At 37.1% G+C, this 23197-nt stretch overlaps 1 non-coding gene across 1 annotated transcript; it reads left to right on the plus strand.

Annotated features, from left to right (window-relative positions):
* Positions 1-21757: 21757 nt before the first annotated feature.
* LOC121137354 lies at positions 21758-21938 on the plus strand. The gene has a single exon (XR_005874608.1).
* The last annotated feature ends 1259 nt before the right edge of the window (positions 21939-23197 follow it).

A 23197-nucleotide genomic window follows, 5' to 3' on the forward strand; every position in this document is an offset into this window, starting at 1 on the left:
CTATTAGCAGCATCAACCAATGCCATTTCATTACTCTAAAGTAGACATTAAAGTGCTCCTTGCAGAACCCAGAGATTCTGTGAATTTGAATTGTAAAATATAGGAAAGTACATGTGCATTTTCAACATGTTTTTTAATATTGTAAGTACAGTATATATACCACAAAAGTGTTTAAAGTTGGGGCTAGAGCTAATTTGTAATTGAATATTTGCTTAACATGCCTGAAATTATGGATTAAATCCTTAGCAGTGCAAAACAAACAAATGCATACACACACACATATATAAACATAAGCAGATATGAAAGATGAGAGAGAGAGAGAGAGAGAGAGAGAGAGAGAGAGAGAGAGAGAGAGAGAGAGAGAGATGCTTAAAAAATACTTTCAGTTTTGCTTGTGGACCCTAGATCCAAGTTTGGGTCACAGAGTGGAAGGTTACTACGAAGATGGGAAGGAAAGGAGGATTTGGAGGAGGAAAGTGTAGTAAGGGAGTGCTATGGAGGGGGAGCAAGAAGTAGCTGGAGAGGGGATTAAGGCAGAGGTAGAGAAAGAACAACATAGGTGGGGAGAGAAGGAGTTGGATGGTGCTGGAGATGTATAAGAAAGCCCTAGGGAAAAAAAACGTATTTTGCAGGCCTTACTTAGAAATAAGTACATAGTACCACGTGACTCTCTCTCTGTCTCTGTCTCTGTCTCTGTCTCTCTCTCTCTCTCTTTCTCTCTGTCTGTCTGTCTGTGTATATATAATATATGTACTGTTTGGATGTCATTGTACCACAAGGGGTGGCATTGCCCCTTTGAGAACCAGGGACTGTCAAACAGATGCCTCAATTCCAGGTTAGGAGACCTCTTTTTTGAATTGTTGGTTGGATTAGGCCAGGAGACGCTGACCCTAAAATGATACAGTCTGTTGGCAGTACCCTTTATTGCCCCCCCAGGTTTTGAAGATGGAATTCTATTTCTGTAAACGGTAGACTTCAGAGATAGTATTTGGAGAAATTTAAACTGGAGCTAATCTACTGACCTCATCCCTGAGGACTAGCTCTCGTTGCATCAAAAAGTTCTATGCAAGCTACCATGAGAGAAAAGTAATTGATGGTCCTTAGGCAGTGGTAAAGCCTATGAAACACAACAATGGCAAGTTCAGTAAGGCATCACCAATGGTGCAACAATAGCACTTACATCTTGAAAATTACCATTAGCTGTCTAATTGGACTGAAGTTCTCAAGAGGAGGGAACTTATGCCTGGTATTGTATAGGAAGTTAACTACTCATGGCTGTTGATTAAACCAATTCTAGAGAATTTACTACTGCCAAATTTCTAAATAAGTGTTACTTCTAACTGTATTCTTGATTTGTATTATTATACCCACGGATAAGTGGGGATCTGGCAACCCATTTAAAGAAGCTGCTTTAGTGTTTTATCAGTTGGAAGTCACTGCAGAGACTCACATCTGGCCAAAATACAGGCAATGAGTGATTGTGGGATGTCCAGCTCTGATTGCCACAATTATTATGTGTCTCCAACACTGAAACCTTACGGAATATCTCAGAGAGGGAAGGGACAAAAAGATCGCAAGAGCTAGCAGAACAGGATGACTGCTGTGTGAGAGAGTGTTCTAAACCTGACATATGTTATACCCAGGAAATCTCAAGAAAGTGGGTGGCTAAACCAAATTTAAAGGTAACCATAACAATCATGGGGGAAAATTCACAAGACCACACCCCTAGAGGAAAAACTATGGTAGTCAATTGCTGACAATTGAAAGAGAATATTTTTTTCACAAGCATGAGCCCTATGATGGATTTCCCAGTCCAAAAGAGTCAACCCCGAGTATATGTGCATGAAAGCAATGCTAGATGGACTCAGTAGGTTATAACGTGTGTGTGTGTGTGTGTGTGTGTGTGTGTGTGTGTGTGTGTGTGTGTGTGTGTCTGTATGTGATAAAAACAGATAGGGAGAATAGGAATCCCAGAGGGAGTGAAGTGGGGAACAAGAGGATAGTGCTGGAGGTGCTGGAAGTAGAGTTCACTCATATATGAAATTCTAAATAAAAATTAAAAGTATTTTTAAGGGGTAGTGTTTTGATGATGCCCAGTGGGTAAAAGCTCTTGACACTATATTTGATAACCTGCTCAATACCAGGAGTAACTTGAGTTCCAGACATAGAATCCACATTGTAGAAGGAAGAAAGTTAAGTCCTTTGAGGAAAGCAATTTGTCCTCTGATCTCCACACATGTATTGAGGCTTGTGTCCCCCTATCCAATAAATAAATAAGTGTAAAAATTAAAGAAGTAATCCATTCCTATGACTGTTATAGAGAGCATAGAAACTTTGTATATTATACACATTTAAAACATATTTCTTATCTTTATTTAAAATTATGCTGTTAGTGAAAGCCACCATTATATCTTCATTTTAGACACATTATAAAAGAGGCATATGTTATACTATAGTTCACATACATTCCAGTCATACCTGTGTAGCTGTATTTCCAAATATTTTGTACGATTTGAAGTCTTATGTGTCTTAGTTTATGCATTCAACATTTTTCTGAAAAGTACTTTGACATAGAAAAAGAAAAAAATAAAAAGAAACCTATTGCTCTAAAGCAATGTTCTTTTATTGAGAGATTATATTTCTCTCTACAAAGCAATGTACATTTCAATATACATTATAGTATCATATAATCACCGTTTCTAATGGAAGAAAATGTGTTGGAAATATTTATTTCCCAATTGCCAAATTATTCCTTTAGTTAGAATTTCTTTGCTTGAAACGTACTTCTCACAAACATAATATATGTACATTAGTCTTTTAACACATCTAGCTAAAAAGAACAAAAAGTACTTTAAAATTGCATATTAAGATTCTTTGAAACTACCACTGTATTTAAATAAACTTGACAATCTCATAATAACACTATATAAATTCCATACATTACGTGGTTTGCAACCCTGGAAAGCACCTTCAATAGTAAAATTTTAAATAGCAATTTCTTCCCTTCAGACCTGTACTTGGAGAGTCTGTTCCCTTAGTGATCTAAGACCATTATCTGTCTCAACTATTCTGAACATTCTGTCCACATTTTGAGACATCGTGCCTGCCACATTTTAAACTTAACGCTAGTCATGGTTTTGTGCAGAAATGCAGTGGGTTGCACCCGTTTTCACTCTCACCCGTGGGAAGTCAGTGCGGAGATTCTTCAACAAGCTAGTACTGTGTGAGTCAGCCATTTATTATTGTTGGTTGTAATGCCAACTTACCTCATATTACAATCCCCTAAAAACTTGTCCTGAATGCTTTGATTGATGTGGAGATACTGACCCTGATTTTGGGTGGCAGATTTTGGTAGCTTTCAGGATAAAAAGGACATGGCAGAGGATGATGACTGAACTTTTGCTCTCTTGGCCTTCTTTCTCACCAGTGATTTGATTTATGCTGCTGCTGCTGCTGCTGCTGCTGCTGCTGCTGATGATGATGATGATGATGATGATGATGACTCCTTCAATGATATTACAGCTAGAGTTGCCAGGCTTCCATTGTGGACTCAGTACCAGCAGCTGTCTAGAAACCAACTCCAGGATTTCATAACAAGATTGGCATTGTTGAGGCATGAGGTCATGTGAATTGAGCAGCTACCAGGTTGTTGGACTCCCCAAAAGACAGACAGCTTCTGTGAGACTGCCCCTATTGCAAAGACAGAGCAAACTCAAAGCCTGAGTTTTCAGCCTCTAAGGTGTGATTCAGCTGTTCATTTCTTTTCTAACATAGTTTACTTAATATTCAAGCCATTGATTCTGTTCTTCTAGACCAGTGGTTCTCAGCCTTCCTAATACTACAACCCCTTAATACAGTTCTTTGTGTTCTGGTGACCACTAACTGTAAAGTTACTATTGTTACTTCATAACTGCAATTTTGCTACTGTTATGAATTTTAATGCAAACATCTGTGTTTTCTGACATTCTTAGGCAATCCCTGTGAAAGGATTCTCAGACCACTTCTCCAGGAGAGTCATGACCCACAAGTTAAGAAACAATGCTCTAGAGAATCCTGAATACACACTCTTGGAATATGCACAAAGGACTCTATATCTTACTATAGATACTTGCTCATCCAGTTTTTGCCATTGTATTCACAAAAGCTAGAAAATGGATAAAACCTTGATGTTCACCAATTGATGAATAAATAGTGAAAATGTGGTACAGTTACACAATGAAACATTGTTCAGCTATTAATAAAAATGGAAATTACAAAATTGACAAGTGAGTAATGGACCATGATAGGATCTTTCAAGGAAGAAGAGATAGAATTCAATGCTATGCACAGTTAATGGAAAATGATGAAACAAAAGGGGTTAGGGTTAGGATTGTAGAACCAAGATTAGAGGAGGAAATTCAGGGAGTGATAAATAACACTAAAGGCCTTTCAACAAAATCATAGAATCCCTACCACCTTAGAATCTAACTGAAGTATATTTATAAATATATATAAAAAGAGTTAAAATGTAGTTACATTATAATGGGTCAACAATGCTCTAACTGTATATCATGGACTAACAAATGGAAACCTTAGTGCCAGGAATGGCTTACTTCTTTTGTAGTTGCTGGCCAGTGAGTTCACAAAGACTCTAAAATATTATGGGTCATTGCCAATGCTATTGGTTACCCTCTAAAACTTGAGGACCAGACCCTATTACTGAAGATACAAAATGTTTGAGTAATGGAACATGGATAAATCAACCATTTTCTCACCTGGAAGCTTTACCCCTACTGGATAGCTATCACTGTGATGGAAGTTAATGTTAAGGAAGTGTTAATCTTATCTATGAACTCTGGATGCTATAATGATGACTGGGATTGTAAGACATGTCCTCTCATGTAATAGTGCCATGAACATCATGGAACTAACCAATTACATTCTCTTTGGATGTAAGGCCCACTGCAGAAGATGAAATCCATGTCTGGTACCATTATAAGGGCCAAACAGTTCTGGCTAGAGAGATCATAGCACTTAGGGAGAACCTCATACTAGTATTCTGCTAAGTTAGCATATTATTAAAATGTTTCTCAGTGGCTTGTCACTATACTCACGGATTAATTCATCACTCAACCCTCATCTGAGAACCTTCTGTTTGTAGTTGATGATGATTAACACAGAGATCCACAAGAGATCAAGGTGCAGAGAATAGGAGACTGGGAAGGTTTAGCCCTAAATAGAACATTTATATCACACCTCATCCTATTTCTATTCCCTCCTCTCATGGCTCAGAGATCATTGTGGATAGGGCAGAGAAGATATTACGAGCTCAAGGCAGTGGATGATTACAAGCAAACAGTGACATTAATACATAGCAGGGCAGATGAAAAATGAACTCACAGAGGTTGTCACTGTGTTCACAAACGCCTGTGCAAGCTCAAGCCAGACAAACTCAGCCTTGAGAGAGGAGATGGGCATGAAGTTTCTCAGTTATCTAAGGAGTATTGCCAATTAACCGCTACTGGGAAGGGAGAGTTGATTTTCTTTAAGTGTGTATGCACTGGCATATGATTATGCTCCATTAGAAGGCCATACTTCCTTCATAGGTTTAAAGACACAAAGTTATGTGGGTAGAGAAGGTTGTCTGCTTCTGGGAGAAGCTGGTGTATGGGATTGATATCATTAATGCAAATTATATAAATTATCAAAGAAATAATAAAAGTGGAAGGAAAAATAAACTATTCTCTAACATTCTAACATATTCGAAGATATTTAAAATGGTAATAATCATGAAAATTGTCATTTTTCAATTATTTTAATTTTTAATTATGTGTATAATGATCTGCATGTGTATTCTGTTCAGGTGAAAGACAATCCAAAAATAGCTAAGGTATTAAAAGTTAAAATATTAATGAAATCTCTTAACACTTTTAATATCGCCCTCTCCCGAGTCTTAGCCTACCAACTCCCTCCCAAATGCAGAGAAATAATGAACGCTTAAATCTATATATCCCTCTTGTGTTTGATTAGATATTATATAGTGCCTAACAGAATGTCAATATTTTACAAACTGCTATGCTACTTTGCTGTTAGATGACTTCATGGGTGAGTGCCAGGGAGAAGAATGGAAGCCAATAAGCAGGTCACACAAATGCTCAGTCCTCCTAGGAAAAAAATCTGCAAAAGAGTATTGAAGACAGCTTCCAGATTGGGATTGGTAAACTCAGCAGCATTGGCTATGTATGTGCTGTCTTTCCCTTTCGTGTGTGTGTGTGTGTGTGTGTTTGTGCACGCACACGCACGACCCTCTCATAGTTCAACTGGACAAAAGGAAGTAGTTAGGCAAATAATATCTGCCAAAGTCATCCATGCTCGTAGGACTGTGGACCACAAAAAAAGATGGGAGAAGGGTCCCAGCCCTACCTCCTCCAGCACTCAGACCAGAGCAGGATAGTGTGACTTTTAAGAAAGACATTCTATGAAGTCAGTCAGGATCTCAGAAATTCTCAACAAGTAGTTCTAAAACTACAGAAAAACCAACCTTTCAGTGCCCCTTCATTTTTCTGTTACTATAATCATTTAAATCTTTTCAATGGTAGCACGCATGCTCTCTATAACTTTATGAAGGATGTAGGTGGAAGGTAGGGGGAAAGTACATGCAAGGAAGGAAAAGGGATGAGGTTGAAAGAGCAAGAGAAGGCAGAATGCACTGGGTCCCACTTCACATTTCAGCACAGAAGGCTTAAGGAAGGAACCAAGGGCAGACACCTCATCCTTTACTCCCACAAGGCAAAAATTGTGCTGTGAAAAATAGCAGCCATTTACTTTATTTGAATTAAAATCATACACAACTTTCAGAAACATGCTCACACATTTGAAACTGATGTAATTTTTTTGTGGAAGCTGTTATTCATTCCACAGCCTCCTTTGGAAAATGGGTTGGAATTAGAGACAGTTTCTTTCTGTAAGATAATTGTTTTCTTTTGACTAGAAAAAGAACTGTGGAATGAGAAACTATTTTCTTTTCACATCCTAATACAGTGCAGGTACATAGCATTCTTTCTGTCCATGACTGCTGAATGAATGGATTTAATAGTGCATATTATGTCATTTCTATAACCCAGTTGTGCATGTGTGTGTGGGTGCACATGTACACATGAATAGTCTAGAGGCTAACTTAGGGTATCATCTTCAATCTTTCTGCAGCTGTCTTTTGAGATAGACTCTCTCCCTGAGCCTGGACCTCATCGATGTAGCTTGATTGACTGAGCAGCAGATCCAGGGGCCCTTCTCTCTCCATGTTCCCAGTTATGGCTTTTCTATGTGGGATCAGAATTATGGAGCTAAGGTTCTCAGGTTTGTGCAACAAACACTTAAATGATGGAGCCATCTTTCCAGCCTTCCTCTCCAAATTTCCTAATGGATTATAGTGGGGGAATTACTTTTGTTTACGTTTCCATTCACTTAAACATTCTAAGTTGTCCTAATAAGAATCAGGGAACTTACTAGGTTCTAGTGAATGGAAAGATTCTTCAAACATACTGTAATGCATAGAATAGTATATAACAAAGAATTATCTATTTCAGCATGTCAACTTGCTAAGCTGAGATACAATATGATATAATACTTCAAAATTATTTATTATTTGTGAATTCCATTTATGCCTATAAAATGCCTTCTGCTAATAACTGAGAAGTTGATTTTTGGCCCAATTTTGCTCATTTAAACAATTGCACATAAAATATTTTACTGATTCTACAGTTAAGGTATCTGTCAGAATTTGAGATCTCTAGCAGCCATTCCAGAGATAGGTACATACTCCTAACAAGATCACTGAGGATGTCAGCAGGGAGTGTGGAAGGAACAAAGAGAAAAAATGAAATCAAAGGCTGTAGCACCATCAAGACATTCTGCATTTTGGGTAACTAGAGCTATATTATATGACAGAATACCAAAAGACAGGCAGAAGAGCTGCATTTCTCCTGGGGTGTAAGAGTTCTTGTAAAGAGAAGCTTTTTCTTTGAGAGAAGCCTTCCCGCCAGCCTGGTTCTAGAGCCGCATCAGTCCCAATTAAACACACAGGAGGCTATATTAATTATGAAGCTGTTGCCCTTGCTTGTTTCTTACTGGCTAGCTCTGACTTAAGTAATTACCCCATAATTGTTAATCTAAGTATGTCTCTTACCAGAGAATAGTTCCGGGCTCCTACCCATGGAGGTTACATGTTGACTCTTCTGTGTTTCTCCTTCCCAGAATCCTCCTGGACTCCTAGTCCCACCTATCTAGATTCCTATTGGCTCAACAGTGCTTTATTAACAAATGTACAGGACTTCCCCCATCAAGTTCCCATTTCTCCACACCCTTGCCAGGTCTTACTATCTTTGGTCTTTAATTAATTTATTTTTTTAGTATTCATCTATCACATCTTGGTCATATTCTTTATGACTCCAGCTACTCCTAGATTCTAGTACCCTATGTACACACTCATCTTCTTATTCTTCCTGTGTTCAAAACAAAACAAAACCAAGACAGGGAAAGCACACACAAAAAACGCAAGCAAACATGGAATTTGTTTTATTTTCGCCAACTATTCTGGAGCATATGGCTGTAATGGAGTGTGAATTGACATACTCAGTGTCATACTTCATTGAAGAAGCTTGATATCCCCCCTCAGCAGCTTTCAATTGCAAATCACCTCTTGGCTAGAACTGGAGGCATTGGGATCACTTCCTTTTTTTCTGTTTGTGATTTTGTCTAGGCTGAACTTGTACAGGTTTTATGCATATCAGTTCATGTGTGCATCAGACTTGCTGTGTGTGGAAAATGCTGTTTCTTCTGCCACCCCCAGAGCTTACAACCTTTCCATGTCCTCTTTATAGAGATCCCTGAGCCCTGAGTTTGATAAAGATATCTCATTTAGGATTGAGTACTTCAAAGTCTCCCATTCTCTGCACATTGTCAAGGTATGAGTCACTGTATTAATTACTATCTATTGTAAGTAACAGCTTCTCTGACTAGGGTTGAGCAATGTATAATGTATGGTTATAACAGTATGTTGTTAATACTCATTTTATTGCTGTGCTCATTTAGTAGAATAGTTGTATAAATTTTCTCATATGGGCCATGAGCTGTCTTGTCTCATATTTTGGCTGCTTTAATAACATTAAGTATGAGCTTCATGTATGGAATGGGCCTCAAACGCAATCAAAATGGTATTAATTAGTCCCATAACATCTGTGACACTATTGCACCAGTGGGTATACATTGCAGGCTGGTCACTACTGAGGTTTGCAGGGTTCATTGTGGAATGAGATTGTTGATTACTTCCCCCTCCACTATTGTGTATAGTAACTTGTGGTATTATAAACCCTACTCTGTAGGGGTGATGCTTCTCATTGAGCAACAGTTCAACTTTTCAGTGTTCAGTGATGTAAGTTCATGGTGTCCTCAGCTATAAAATCTTGTCAGATTGTGGGAATAACCATTGGCAATATCCTACCATGTGTGTGAAACAGGCACTGTCTATGCTTGGCCTACAATTCAAAAAGGTGTAATCCATTATTGGTGCTTGAGGGCTCTTGGTACTGAGTGATGTTCAGTGGAGCATCATCTCCCATTATATGATAATCCCATTCAAATTTGATTTATGTGTGTACGTTTAATTAATCACATTGTGAGATAGTTATGGTGGAAAGTGTTTTCTTGAAAGAAGCTTAATATTGATTCATCCAAGTAACAAAGGAGATCAGATTCTAGGCACTCAGAAGGAGGACTAAAAGTCACTGAGTGTGGAAAAGGCCTTCAGCTACTGGAGAGCAGATCACATGAGCAAGAGCATGAGAATTCTTCACAACTGTGAGATTTGGATTTATTCTGCTCTAATTTGGTGGATAAAATGTATGTTTTAGGATAGTATGATATCGCCAATGCTATGAATAAAAAAGGCCTTTTAAGCAACACGGAACAGAACAGTAGGTATCATAACACTTGACTTCAAAATATACTACAATGTTGTAACAATCAAACGGCCTAGTGTTGGCATAATTTAGAGCAATTGGCATAATTTTATTCAAAAAATGGTGTTTGAAGTTGTCCATATTTGTATATATCCTCACTTCAAATATTAATTATACATAACGTTAAATAAATAATCATTCCAGAGAAGTGTTTGGTGCTAATTTTAAAGGAAATATAAATTGTTTTTATAGGAAAGAATTGTTTTTATAAGAAAGAATAGATCATACCTAAACACACTGTTCATCTCTGTCCATCCATTACATTAAAGTCAGGCTAAAGTGTATAAATGTAACCCTGACACACAGGGATTGAAGGCTCTTTGATGTGATTTATGTGCCTCCTGAAGGATTTATGTATCCTTCCTGGTCATATTCTATCATCAGCTTGAAACTTATATTACCAATCAGGCAAACACAACTTACAACCTTATTTACATAATGGCTCATAGGTTACAACTTTTCTAGAAAAAGAGACAAGGCAATTTAACGATAGTATAGATTTAGCAAATCTTGGCTAGGAAAAGTTTGATTTTGGCATCCATCTACCCATCATGTTTTCCTAAGCCTGTGTAAAGTGACTAAACATAAAAACGAATGAACAGTGTACACCCACTTATCAAAGCTGTTACCCAAAATGTTTATTTTAAAATTAATTTGAGGAGTCATATTGCAGATAATATTATGATGGTTAGAATGGTTTACTGTAATTTCATTAATTAACCCCTTCCCCTTATGTTAACACTTCCCTCAAAATGTGCTTCAAAATAAATAAAATATCATTCATTGCATTTATCACACATTTATTATTTACTGCTGTTATTTATATCACTGGACAGAAAATTAATAGATTGTGAAAAGGATGTCAGAAACTTTCCATATATGCTTCTGATTTGATAAATATTTCATAAGCAATTGATCTAAGATGAACATTCAGTACTCTTCACAATATAGACTTATTTAAAACATTTAGACAAAGCCAAGAGGGAATTTTCTATCAAATAGTTCCTGCCAAGGATGTATCAGGGAAGATGCTAACATGAGAAAAGATGCCAATTTGGGTAGTAGCTGACTGAACGATATTTCAGAGGAACTAATTTATATATTTAGATATTGGATCTGGTATGTTTGCCCTAGTTCCATTTATGATGCATCAATTCAGTTGTATGTCTTTGACAAAGTGCTACAGCAGTGGACCTATTTTTTCTTTAGTTTAGCATCAGAGAAGACAATCAGCCAAAATCTAATCTCAGATGTGTGAAGTTAGCACATAGTTCATAAGATATTCAGCTTTGCAGTATCAAAAAAGGATACGAGATATTTACTGCAAAGCATAGTATGTGGAAACCATGTAGGGATAATGAATTCACTTTCAAGGAGTAGATTGGGGTTATATTTGCACCTTCAAGAAAGCATGATTTGGATTCATCAGTTCATGTTCCCTCAGTAAGCTCAGGAACTTCAGTTTATCAGTGGGCAGATCAGAAGACCTACTGTTTGTGTGGAAAGAAAGCAGGCCTCCAAAATGTGGGAGTCATAGGTGAGAGCTAGGCAGTACACAAAAATTTTCCTCTGGAGATTCCTGATTTGACAAGTTATTGATTATTTGCTTTCTCCTGAACATACTGTCATAAGCTACAGCTATACTTAAATTTTACAGAAGTCTTACATACAGCTAAGTAGAACTTCATTTATACTTTTTAAATTTTGAAATTGTAATATAAATTGTAATATAATTATGGCACTCTCCCTTCCTTTTCCTCCATACAAAATTTCTTATACAGGTATACACCCCTTCTACCACTCTTTCACATTTATGGAAATTCATGGTCTCTTTTTCTTTCTTTAGTTGTGATTGCAAGCATTTGCTATGAGGATAAAAAATTTTAAAATGTGTGTGTGTGTATGTGTGTGTGTGTGAGAGAGAGAGAGAGAGAGAGAGAGAGAGAGAGAGAGAGAAGGAGGGAGGGAGGGAGAGAGAGAGAGACAGACAGACAGACAGACAGAGAGAGAGACACACACACACACACAGAGACAGAGACAGAGACAGACAGAGAGAGAGAGAGAGAGAGAGAGAGAGAGAGAGAGAGCTGCATTTAGTACCACTGTAGTCCAGAAGAGGAAATCAGATCTCTGGAACAGGAGCTACAGTTGGTTGTGAGCCTCAGAGAGGGTGCTAGAAATTAAATACAGGTCAAATAAATAGCTCTGCACATAATTATGCTATCTTATCTCAGCACAACTGAGAATACCTAGAGACTGAACATAATCAATCTTGAACAAATTTTGTTAGACAGGAAGAATCGCTCATTTTCCAACATGATTATCCAAGATGTAGAAAGAGGCTAGAGAATACATTGCTTAAAAGATTAGGTGCTAGATCACCTGGGACTAGAGTTACAGATAGTTATTGGCTATCATCTGAGTACCAGGAATTAAGTCTGGGTCAATCAGGAGAAGAACCAATGCTCTTGCCCTCTGGACCATCTCTCTATCCCCTCATTACATCAATTTATGAGCAAGCCTTGCATCAATTAATAGTCAAAACTTATGTTTATGTTTTATCATGTAGTGTTGTTTTTGCTGTTTCCAAACTTTATTGCAGGCACAGAGGACACCTTAGGGGAACACTAGGCACAAAATCTGTTTGAAAATGGCTAATAAACTGATGGAAGCCGGGCGTTGGTGGCACATGCCTTTAATCCCAGCACTCGGGAGGCAGAGGCAGGCAGATCTCTGTGAGTTCGAGGCCAGCCTGGTCTACAGAGCGAGTTCCAGGACAGCCTCCAAAGCCACAGAGAAACCCTGTCTCGAAAAACCAAAAAAAACTGATGGAAGAAGACAGAAACCTAACTAACTGATCAATCAGTCCAGCAATCATAAATACCCTAAGTAAATCATACGCCATGCAAACTTTGATCATCCTTCTTCAAATTTATTCTTATAGTTATTTATACTACCCCTGATGGATCTTCAAATATATTAAGAAAAAATACAAATTGAATTCCAGGTTGGCTTTCCCCAGTTTCAGATTTTCTACTGACAATGGAAACATTCTTTCATGTATTTAGTGACAATAAGAACAGGATTTGTGAATCACTGTACAGGATGTAACAGTCTTTGTCAACAGGGAAGCAGGTGCAATTCAGGTTACCTCTGGTCTAGCAATTCATGGGACATATTGGGTCACATTTACCCTCCACCTTTCAATTAACATTCTCTTTATAAACCCATGAAAGACAGAATATGAATCCTGGTTGTGTCTAAAGGAAAATACCACATTTTTGAAAGTTTCATTGTTTTGTGCATATGTGTGTATGCCTGTGTGTATGTGTGTGTTTGTGTGTGTGTGTGTGTGTGTGTGTGTGTGTGTGTGTACCACATATACATAGTTGCTTGCTAAGGCCAGAAGATGGGGTTGGAATCCCTGGAACTGAAGCATGGAATTATGGTACTCAGAAGTCACCTGGTGTGGGTGCTGGGAACAGAACTAGATCCTCTGTAAGGACAGCAAGATATCTTAGTAGATGTACCACATCTCTAGTTCCCTAAAATATTTTATGAAATATTTTATAATGAATGCTGCCAATAGCACAGAAGATGACACTAGACTGAGGGAAAGTATAGGTACAGGTCTCTCTCTCTGTTTCTCTGTGTGTGTGTTCATGGGTGGGGCTGGGCATGTATGCTTGTGTTCATGTCTGTGGGTGGGTAGCTATGTGTCACAAATGCCTGAGGAGGTCAAGGGACCTCCTCAGGTTTTGTCTCCAGGCATCTGCTTTTGTTTTGGGTCAAGGTCTCCCATTGACTTCACACTCAGAATATAGTCCAGGTTGTCTGTGCAATGAGTTTCGGGAGGTCTGTTTAGCTTTGCTTCAATCTTGCTGAACCTAACATTACATGCCTGTATATGCTATACACAGATATTTTGCTTGATTTTGATGTGTGTTTTGGGATCAAATTCAGGTCCTTTCAAAACAAGCCTTTTACAGATTATCCTTTCATAGGACTATTGCCAGGCCTGCTTTAAAGTATTTTTAGGAAGTTTATGTATTAAAAGTTAGTCATTTATTTTCTAATTTTAAGTAGAACATGACCATTCACTATTCACTGGCTATCTAGGCTGTATAATATGCTGCGATTAATAAGATAAAATGTATGTGGCTGGAGAGACGGCTCAGTAGAGGATCTGCATTCTGGTCTCAGCATCCACAACCATATGTAACTGCAGTTCCATTACATTCAACACCCATTTCTGGCTCCTCCAGACAGTGGATTCATGTCCAGACATATGCATGCAGGCAACATACTCACACATAAAATAAAAATCAAAAATTTTAAACAAAAGGAGTGTAGGGAAGTTATTTTCTAATCATTATATCTAAGTGCCTGACAGAAGCAGATCAAGGCCCATGGTTTGACATGTTAAGTGTGACTCATGGCTCAGAAGGCACAGTTAAATTCAAGACAGTGGGAGAATGTGGTTGTAACCCATTAGAATGCCATAGAACAGGGAGCATTAGGCTTGGGCTGGAAGTAGATCTAGTGTGTAACTTTAAAATTTGGATTCTACAACCCCCCAGCTGTTAGGCACTCTAAAACAGTGTCGCCATCTGAAGACTAGGTGTTAATGCCCATGAGCCTGTGAGGCATATTTACTCTGAAACTATTACAGGTTTCTTCACATTACTAAGTGATAGTTATAGCCAAGAAAATTCAAGTCAATGTATTACTCTTTTTGTCATTATGAATCATTTAGTTGTATCTTACAGAAACAAATCTCTTTTCTAAAAACATATGCCTTTTGGCATGTCTTATTTTATGGTTTTTATTTCATCACTCTGAAAACTCAGTCAAGTTAGTTTATAACAATGATGTCATTTCCTGTGCAAATCCAATTATGTTTCATTGATGTTGCCGAGTTGTATATACCCAGAAGGTGGGCTTGAAATTCCCAACCACTGTTAATTATGACAGCTAAGGACAATTGACTGTCTGACAGTATAATTGTAGATAACTGATAGTGTGGTCCATGAACTCTGCCTTAACTCCTTTTGTCTCTCCCACCCGTGGGTCCCTCACCGTCATTTACCAGCCACTTCCTCACCTTTATCCCCAGACCAAACTAGAAGCACAATGTGTGAAAATGTAACCCTTTTCTTAGAAACAATGAGGCATGTAACAAAGATAATGTTGCTGAATCCTGGTGTGCTAGAGAAAGGAGAGAACCACTCTAACTGCATTTTAAATCCAGACCAGTGGTGACTGTCTGTAGAGAGCTGATAAAGTCTGATAAAAAAGGATGCATAGCTATTAATAGTCATCACTGTGTCCCTTTTTAAAACAAGTCAGATACTGCACATTATTGAAGGGTATGACATATTTATACTTCATGAGAAAATGCCATTTAAAGACATTGTGTGTGTGTGTGTGTGTGTGTGTATACAGAAACTTTGCTATTTATGTAGTTTGTGTTAAGTATTAATAATGAATGGTTTATCTACAGTATGATAAAATACCAGTAACATTTCTAGAATTGTCTTCTAAATTTATTGCCAGAATTCTCTTCCTTTAAGTACATAGTTTACTTTTGTAGTTGATGAAATCATGAACTTGCAGGCAGTTGATATATAAGTGGAAAACAAAGTTCATGGGAATCAAAATCAAAACAACCGGCTTTTCAAGACCCTGACCATTTACACTTAGCTGGTATAGCTGAAGTTTATTCATTGAAACAAAGTATCTTGTTTAAATGTTTAATTTCCGGTGTTCCATGAGAATCAGAACATATCCACCTTTATTTAATAATAGCCACAAAATTCAGGTCATCTCTATAAATACCGAAACAATCAGCCTCAGATAAACAGAGACTTTGTCTCCAAAACCAAACCAAAACAAACAAAAATAAAACAGGAAAAAAACAAACAAACAAAAACAAAAAAACTACTAATGTATATGGGAGTTTTTAAGAACTGGTTAATTATCATATGAACATATCTAATGATTATCTTTTTTTGCCCAAAACCTTACTTATTTCAGGTTCATTTTATCCAAGTGACTTTCTTAGGCTCAAGGTGGACCTAAAGGACAAGACTATCATGCATCTTTCTTTCTCAATCTAGCTATATTTTTCACATTACCTTTTTCTCCCCAGATTTTTGTTTGTTTTCTTTTGAGTTGGGTCACACTACATACACCTGACAGGTCTGGAACTGAGTTTGTTGACCAAGCTGATCTAGAATTCACAGAGATTAACCTGCCCCAAACTCCTCACTGCTGAAATCATTGTTTCTTTCTGTTTTCATTTCTTTTCCTCTAGTTATCTTGTCACTCTGCCTCCACCAATGTCTTCTGTATCTCAGGTGATAGTCACTATTATACATGCAACCTTCTGATTAGGTTATCATCCCTTCTCCATCTGTGGTTAGGTGGGTTGGAATAACGATTTTTTTCTATTTCTTCTCTTATCAAGACCATGTCAGAACAGTGGCCATGACTGCAATCCAAATGCTGAATGCACACAGGGTTCCTGTGATAGAAATGAGAGCCTATTAACAGCAACTTTATAAACTTACCAAACTAATTTTGGAGGCCAATTCTACATAATGTAGTATTTAGACACATTGCTGTATTTTATGAAGGAGTCTCTGTTCTGTTGCCAAAGTTCATTTCTGATGTTCTATTGACTACAATTGTGTCAACAATACAGATAATGAGTATACAAAAAACCACATCTGACAATTATCTGAAAATAAGTTTTGGATCATTATAGGATATAATTTGCATGACTTCATAACATAAAAATTTGTTATTTAATATTGTTTCTTGAAAAAGTTGAAATTTATCTTCTGGGTAGTTAATATAACACTGAATATTCCAATATTCTGGGATGAAAATGTTAAATAACCACAGAGCCCATGAGTTTAGATGCATAGCAAGCATTGGTCTCCTACAAAATGAATACTTGAATTTCAGGGTAAAATATGCTTTGACCAAATAATATAAAAACATCCTTGCATGTTTTATTTAATTATTCCTTATTACTGAGTTCTAATATATGCCTTTGTGTATTATGATATATGTATATACACATAAATATGCATATGCATATTTAGAAATATATGAAAATTTCAATACAAATGTATTGTTCCTCTCTTTTACTACCTACAATTTTGTTTTCTGTGGGTATAATTTTTCCTGGACAGCTGATGCTCAAGTATATTGGTTAGAAATTTCAATAAACAGGTATCAATTGTAAATTCACACTATCCTTACTATCATTGTGAATTTTCATACAGCCCTGTTCTATCCAGCATCCATTTTGTATATATGAACTTGCAATAGTCACTTATTATCTATTATAGTTATTACATTCTGTCCCATGATACTGTAAGACTTTTGCACAAGTGACTATTTACTAGTGACATGCTGCACAGGAATAGTGGCACTGTCAAATAAATTGTGACACAGAAGAGCTACAAGAAACTTCTTTTATCAGAAAAGGTGACAGTTTTAAACTATGTTAGGAAAAGAACTGTGAGCTGCAATGTCTAAGAACTGTACTAAATTGTTAATTTTCTACTTTGGTTAGTTTATTAATTGTTGTCACTGCGTGTGTGTGTGTGTGTGTGTGTGTGGTATATGTATGGGATTTAGTGCTGCCTCTACTATGGAGAGCTTCTTTGAGGATCTTGCAGTACATCCCATATGGATAAGGGGGATAAGAGAACAAGTGTTTTCTTTCAGTCATTGAAACAGACTACTCTACTTCCTTCTGGACCCCATGGTTTGTGATGTGAAGCTGCATAGGATTTGTATTCTTCTTCTTTTCTGTTTCAAAAACTCACCTTCCCTGGGGAAAGCTGTGGGGATTGGGCTGGGGGTAGAGGGTGGGGGTGCAGCTGGGAGGGAGAAGGTGGGGAGCTGGTATTGACATTTGAAGCATGCATGTTTCTAATTTAAATAAAAAAGGAAAAAAATAAAAAAGGAGACCTTTTTGTTATTCTTTTCAAACTTTTCAAAGAATCCCTCACAGATAAGAGGAAACTACTGCATAAAGATTTTTGGATTTCTTCTGAATAATTCTATATGTAGACATAAAAGATCTCTGTGAACAAAGCCAGTGTCTCTCCATTTGCGATGGCTTCTCTAGAGGAGGGGAAATGTTCCTGCTTAGTATCCAGAATCTGACTGTGATATTGTATATCCTACTAGCAAGAGACTGACTAACAAGAGACACCAGAAGTACATACACCTAAAAGCATTTAGAGATTGGTGACAAGAAGGAGCAAACAAAAGAAGATAAGGGATGTTCGAGTTTCTTGGAGCACCGGGTTCTAGGAAGATAAATAGCTAGAGTAACCAATTCAAGGGAAATACCAGTTTCAGAAGAGTTAGTGGTCCTTAAAATGTCAGAACATGTACAAAATGATCCAGTTAGACACAAGGTTTTGATGTATGTCACTCCAAGCCTAACATAATATTTCCTCGTACACCTTTTTGTGAAAATATTTATAAAAAAATTACATACTGCAATTTAGGATGACCCAGAGTATCGTCTATAGTCCATGTTAGTGTTAGACATTAAAACTTCTCATCCCACTTCCAGAGAATCTGGGAAACAGAATCTTCAACCAGAAGATCTCAGAAGCAGAGGCAGACACCCACAGCTAAAACCTGAACTGAACTTCTGGAATCCAGTGACAAAAAGGGAGAAATGATGAACAAAGGAGTTAAGACTGGGCTGGTTTAACCCACAGAAACAGTTAACCTGAACAAGGGGGAGTTCTTGGACCCCAGAATGATGGCTGTGTCGAAAGCATGGGGATGGCCCAGACCCCCTGAATGTGGGTGTCAGTTAGGAGGCCTAGGTTATCTATGGAGCCTTGAGTAGTATCTATCCCTGGCGTACAAATAGACTTTGAATGCCCATCTCACAATGATGTATGCTCTCTAAGCCTGAACTCTTTGGGGAGAGCCTAGACCCTACCCTGGATGAAATGACAAACTCTGGATATCCACCATCGAGGGCCTCACCCTCCCTAGGGATCAGAGTAAAGATTGGGTGGGGGACTAAGAGGCCTGGTGGGGAGAGTGGGGAAGGAGGGGAATCAGAGGGAGCTGGGATTGATATGTGAAACAAGCTTGTTTCTAACTCAAATAAAAAACAATAAACAAAACAAAACCTTCTTCTCTCAGGCTCCTGAGAGCTGGGATTATAGTTGTATCACATCCCCCAGATAACATAATATTTTAGAATTGATAACTTTCTGAAGTATGGTTCCTTGTATTGAAGACAGTTATTTGAATTTGTATATACAAAAGTAAACCAAGACAGGAGACTTCCACCTACAAATCCATTTCTTATTCCATCCCAGGAATAAGTCTGCTCAGCACTGGATGTGTGCTATCTGACATATGGTACAAACCTCTTTTTCTTTTATCTTCTATTTCTTTCTTTCAGTCCTGGGAATTGAACTTATGGCATTATACATGCTAGGCAATAACTCTGTCACTGAGCTAGCTGTATGCCCAACCCTTATTTTTAAATTTTTCCTTCTTTGCTACCTCAACAGTTGATTATCTACAGTAAACTTTTTCTTAGTGTTTTGAGACAGAGTGTCTCTATGTAGCTTTGGAGCCTGTACTGGCACTTTCTGTGTAGACTAGGCTGGCTTTGGACTCACAGAGATCTTCCTACCTCTGCCTTTCAAGTGTTGGGATGAAAGCTGTGAGCCACCACCACCTGATTAGTACTGTAAACTTAAAGGGTTTATTTTTCAGAAATCCCCATTTCAAAGAAGTAATGGCAATCACTTGTCCAACCTTGAACATATTAGTTTTAAGCTGTATGGCTTAACGTATCATCTTTGTTCTCTCAAAAGAGTTGGAGTATTTGCTGATTCTGAGTTATCAATAATTCATAATTTATTGTGTCAATATCTTAATATACTACAATAGAAAAATGGCACATTTCATCAATGAGATATTGAAATATATTCACATTGTACTTTGACCCATATCTCAATTAGTCATTCAAAAATATTGAGAAATTATTAAAATTATGGGGAATCTTGAAAGGGCATTAGGTGCTTTTAACAAAACCGCAGTCCAAATGGGAAGACAGTCATAATGCACACCAGGCCACAGGTAAAGCAAATGCAATTTACCAAGTAAAATCTAAAGATAGTTATTTTTAAAATCTTGACACAACAGATGCATCTAGAGTGTTGTTTCATTTAAAGTAAGCTGTTCCACTTTATACTGCTGCTCAGCGTTATGGGAAAGATGTGGAAGCTGGTTTAGTATGTGGAGGATTTTCTCTTCAACTGTGCAATGTCATGAGCATTACAGCTCACAGCTGTCAACCTTGCTTGGGTGGGGCCCTCAGGATTCTGCTTAGGAGACTTAATGGTGACATGGTCTACTTTCTATATTCTGCCTACCACTGTGTGATGTGACTGTGGGCCTGCAGGAAATGTTCCTCTGCTCATTTGAATCTGGGAATAATTTTTTTCTACAACTGTTTTATCACAGAGAGGAGTCTTCTCATCAAAATTCAGATTTGACGTATAGTAGATGACCTGACTATGCAAAACAGGACAACACTATACGATTTCATTGTTATATCTATTGTTAAAATAGCCTTGAAGGTTCAATAAAATAATATATTGACAGTTTTTTTGAACCAGTTATATCCGGATAAACTTCCTTTTCAATTTTTTGTACGTCTAGGTTTGGAATAACTTACTTTTAAAATGGAGTTGCTGGAAAGAATCCTGTGTTTTCATTGTTCAAGAACCATCAGTAGAGATGCAAGAACTCTCTCTTCGCAAAATAGACTCTTAAGTATCAACTAACTCCTGTTTATGGGTACCTGCCAGCCACCCTAATTCCACTCAACAGAATGAAAAATATTTCAAGTGACCAGAAACAAAGAAGTTTATTTCCTTCGCACATTCTGAATAAAAACTGTTATTTTCTACAGTATATATGACAGAAATATCATGGTCTGAGGAACTTTGAAAAGAGAAAGAAGATGATTTCAAATACTACAGTAGGGTCCAATTGCTCTTGAAGGGAATGGGAGATTAAAACTTGGCCAAACAGTTTAAGACAGGCATTTGGGAGATTCTTGTCCTTGGTCATAAATATCGCTGGATCTATCAGGGGCCTAGAAATTTCAGTAGATTTTGGTGATTCTGGTTTCTAGTCTGGTGTCTTTCAATAGTTTCTCTGCTTCCCATAGCTGCCTGGAAGCTCTACATGGGAATACGACTGAAACCCATTCTGAAGACACCAATCGCTTTTGGTGAACTGGTTTGGAATGAGAGATCAGCATTTTCACAGTGGAAATTTATTATGTCTACTATAATCTTCACAGTGGTGAAATTAGTATATGGATCCTGCATACTCAGTTGCTGTATTAATCATTTCACCTCTCATTTATTGTAAATGTACACTTGGATGTTGTTGTGGCAAATTAACTCCATCTATCTGGGATATTATCATCATTGCCTTATAAAAACTGAAATTCAGGAATGGGGAGACCCTAAAACCTTCTTCCCCAAATTTCAGACCATATCCTAAAATACTTCAGGATCTCAACTTCCAAGGAGGGAATATTTTGGTGATTAATAAGCCTGGGGTCCATTCGGGAATAGGTAATTTCTTCGTGGAATTGGTCCTACCTCCAGTTTCCCTCCTGACACTAGAAAGGGAAACATTATAACAGTCCCACCTTAGGGTATATAACACCATATAAAATGGTCTGGGAAAGGCTCCTATGTGATTGAATCTGCCTAAGGTAGGTGCATCCGCATATCTGACAGTTTAACCTTGACCTAAAGTAAATTCCCATAGGATAATTTCCTAGGCTTAGAATTTGCAGTTACAGGTGTGAAGATTCTAACAGCAATTGGATGTTTGTTGATGATGCATATATTGAAAATAATAATAAAATCACATATGTACATGTGTCTGCATATGCTTGTGCATGTGTACAGTGTGTGTGTGTGTGTGTGTGTGTGAAGATATTAGGACTTCATTGAGAATTATTGGGGAAAGTTACTTCTTCCTGCTCAAAATAAGAAAATCATAATGTATCTTTGCTCTTAGGGGAGAATAAGATATTCTGATCCACTACAGAGACATTGCATACTGTCACTTTCTTTAAGAGTTAACCCAAGTAGGTCACCATCAATAGATAACCCTATATGAAAACGGATTTTTCCTGAAGATATGTTAGAAACAAGGGAGGAATAATTATCCCATTAATGAGACAATGTACTTTCATTTCTAAGAAGCTCTTCTACTATGCAGCTACTTGAACAATTCAGCACTTATAAATCTGACTACTTATATTTTCTCTTGTTTGTTTTTTCCTCTTGAATGTGGTGCTAGACATACTTACTTGTCAAACTTATTAACCATATATAGAATACATATGTTTTATTGACTGTAACATCCTTTATAAAATATAATTTTGTAAAGTTGGCCACCTATAACCAAAAGTAATATTCAATAGCAAATAAGTATTTTCCCTGCTTTGAGGGAACAATAGTACATGGTGAATATTAAAATCAAAGTCTTGTTAAGTTTTAATGCCAGAAAAATAAAGAATTTAGTTTTAAGGGCTACTTTTTAAAATTTTTTCTAAGTTCTGATTTTATATGTATTTAGGTGCTCATATCAAGAAGCAAATATCTCATTGCTGTTAACCCCAAATGCTATAATTTGTTTTCTGAAAACAAATCTAATTTCTTAAACACTATAATACTGTTTCAGATTCATATATTATTTTTGAAATATTGTTATGCAAACTACTTCCTGTTATTCTTGCATACCTCTTAATTCCCACCTCTCAGCTGGAAGCTTAAATTTGTACCTTACTTTTCATCACTGAAGTTTCCATGCACTCATTAAATGAAGATTTTTAGCATGAATAAACAAGCTTATATAATAAGCTCTAACATTCTGTAATACATATTTTTGTATGACTTAATATATTTTCATGATACTTGTGTATTCATTTTGATCTTTGGTTAATTTAAAGCAGTCCAAACATTACTACATGAGACTATGTCCAGATCCAGATTCATATGATTGACTTAAATTTTTGCCACATTTCAGATAAGTGCTCATCCCTAAACAAGACTATTACACTGTTTCATCTAAGGTTCAGGGCACATTGTAGAAAGACAATA

The sequence above is a fragment of the Mesocricetus auratus genome, unplaced genomic scaffold, assembly GCF_017639785.1.
Source record: "Mesocricetus auratus isolate SY011 unplaced genomic scaffold, BCM_Maur_2.0 Super-Scaffold_100676, whole genome shotgun sequence".
Classification (NCBI taxonomy): Eukaryota; Metazoa; Chordata; class Mammalia; order Rodentia; family Cricetidae; genus Mesocricetus; species Mesocricetus auratus.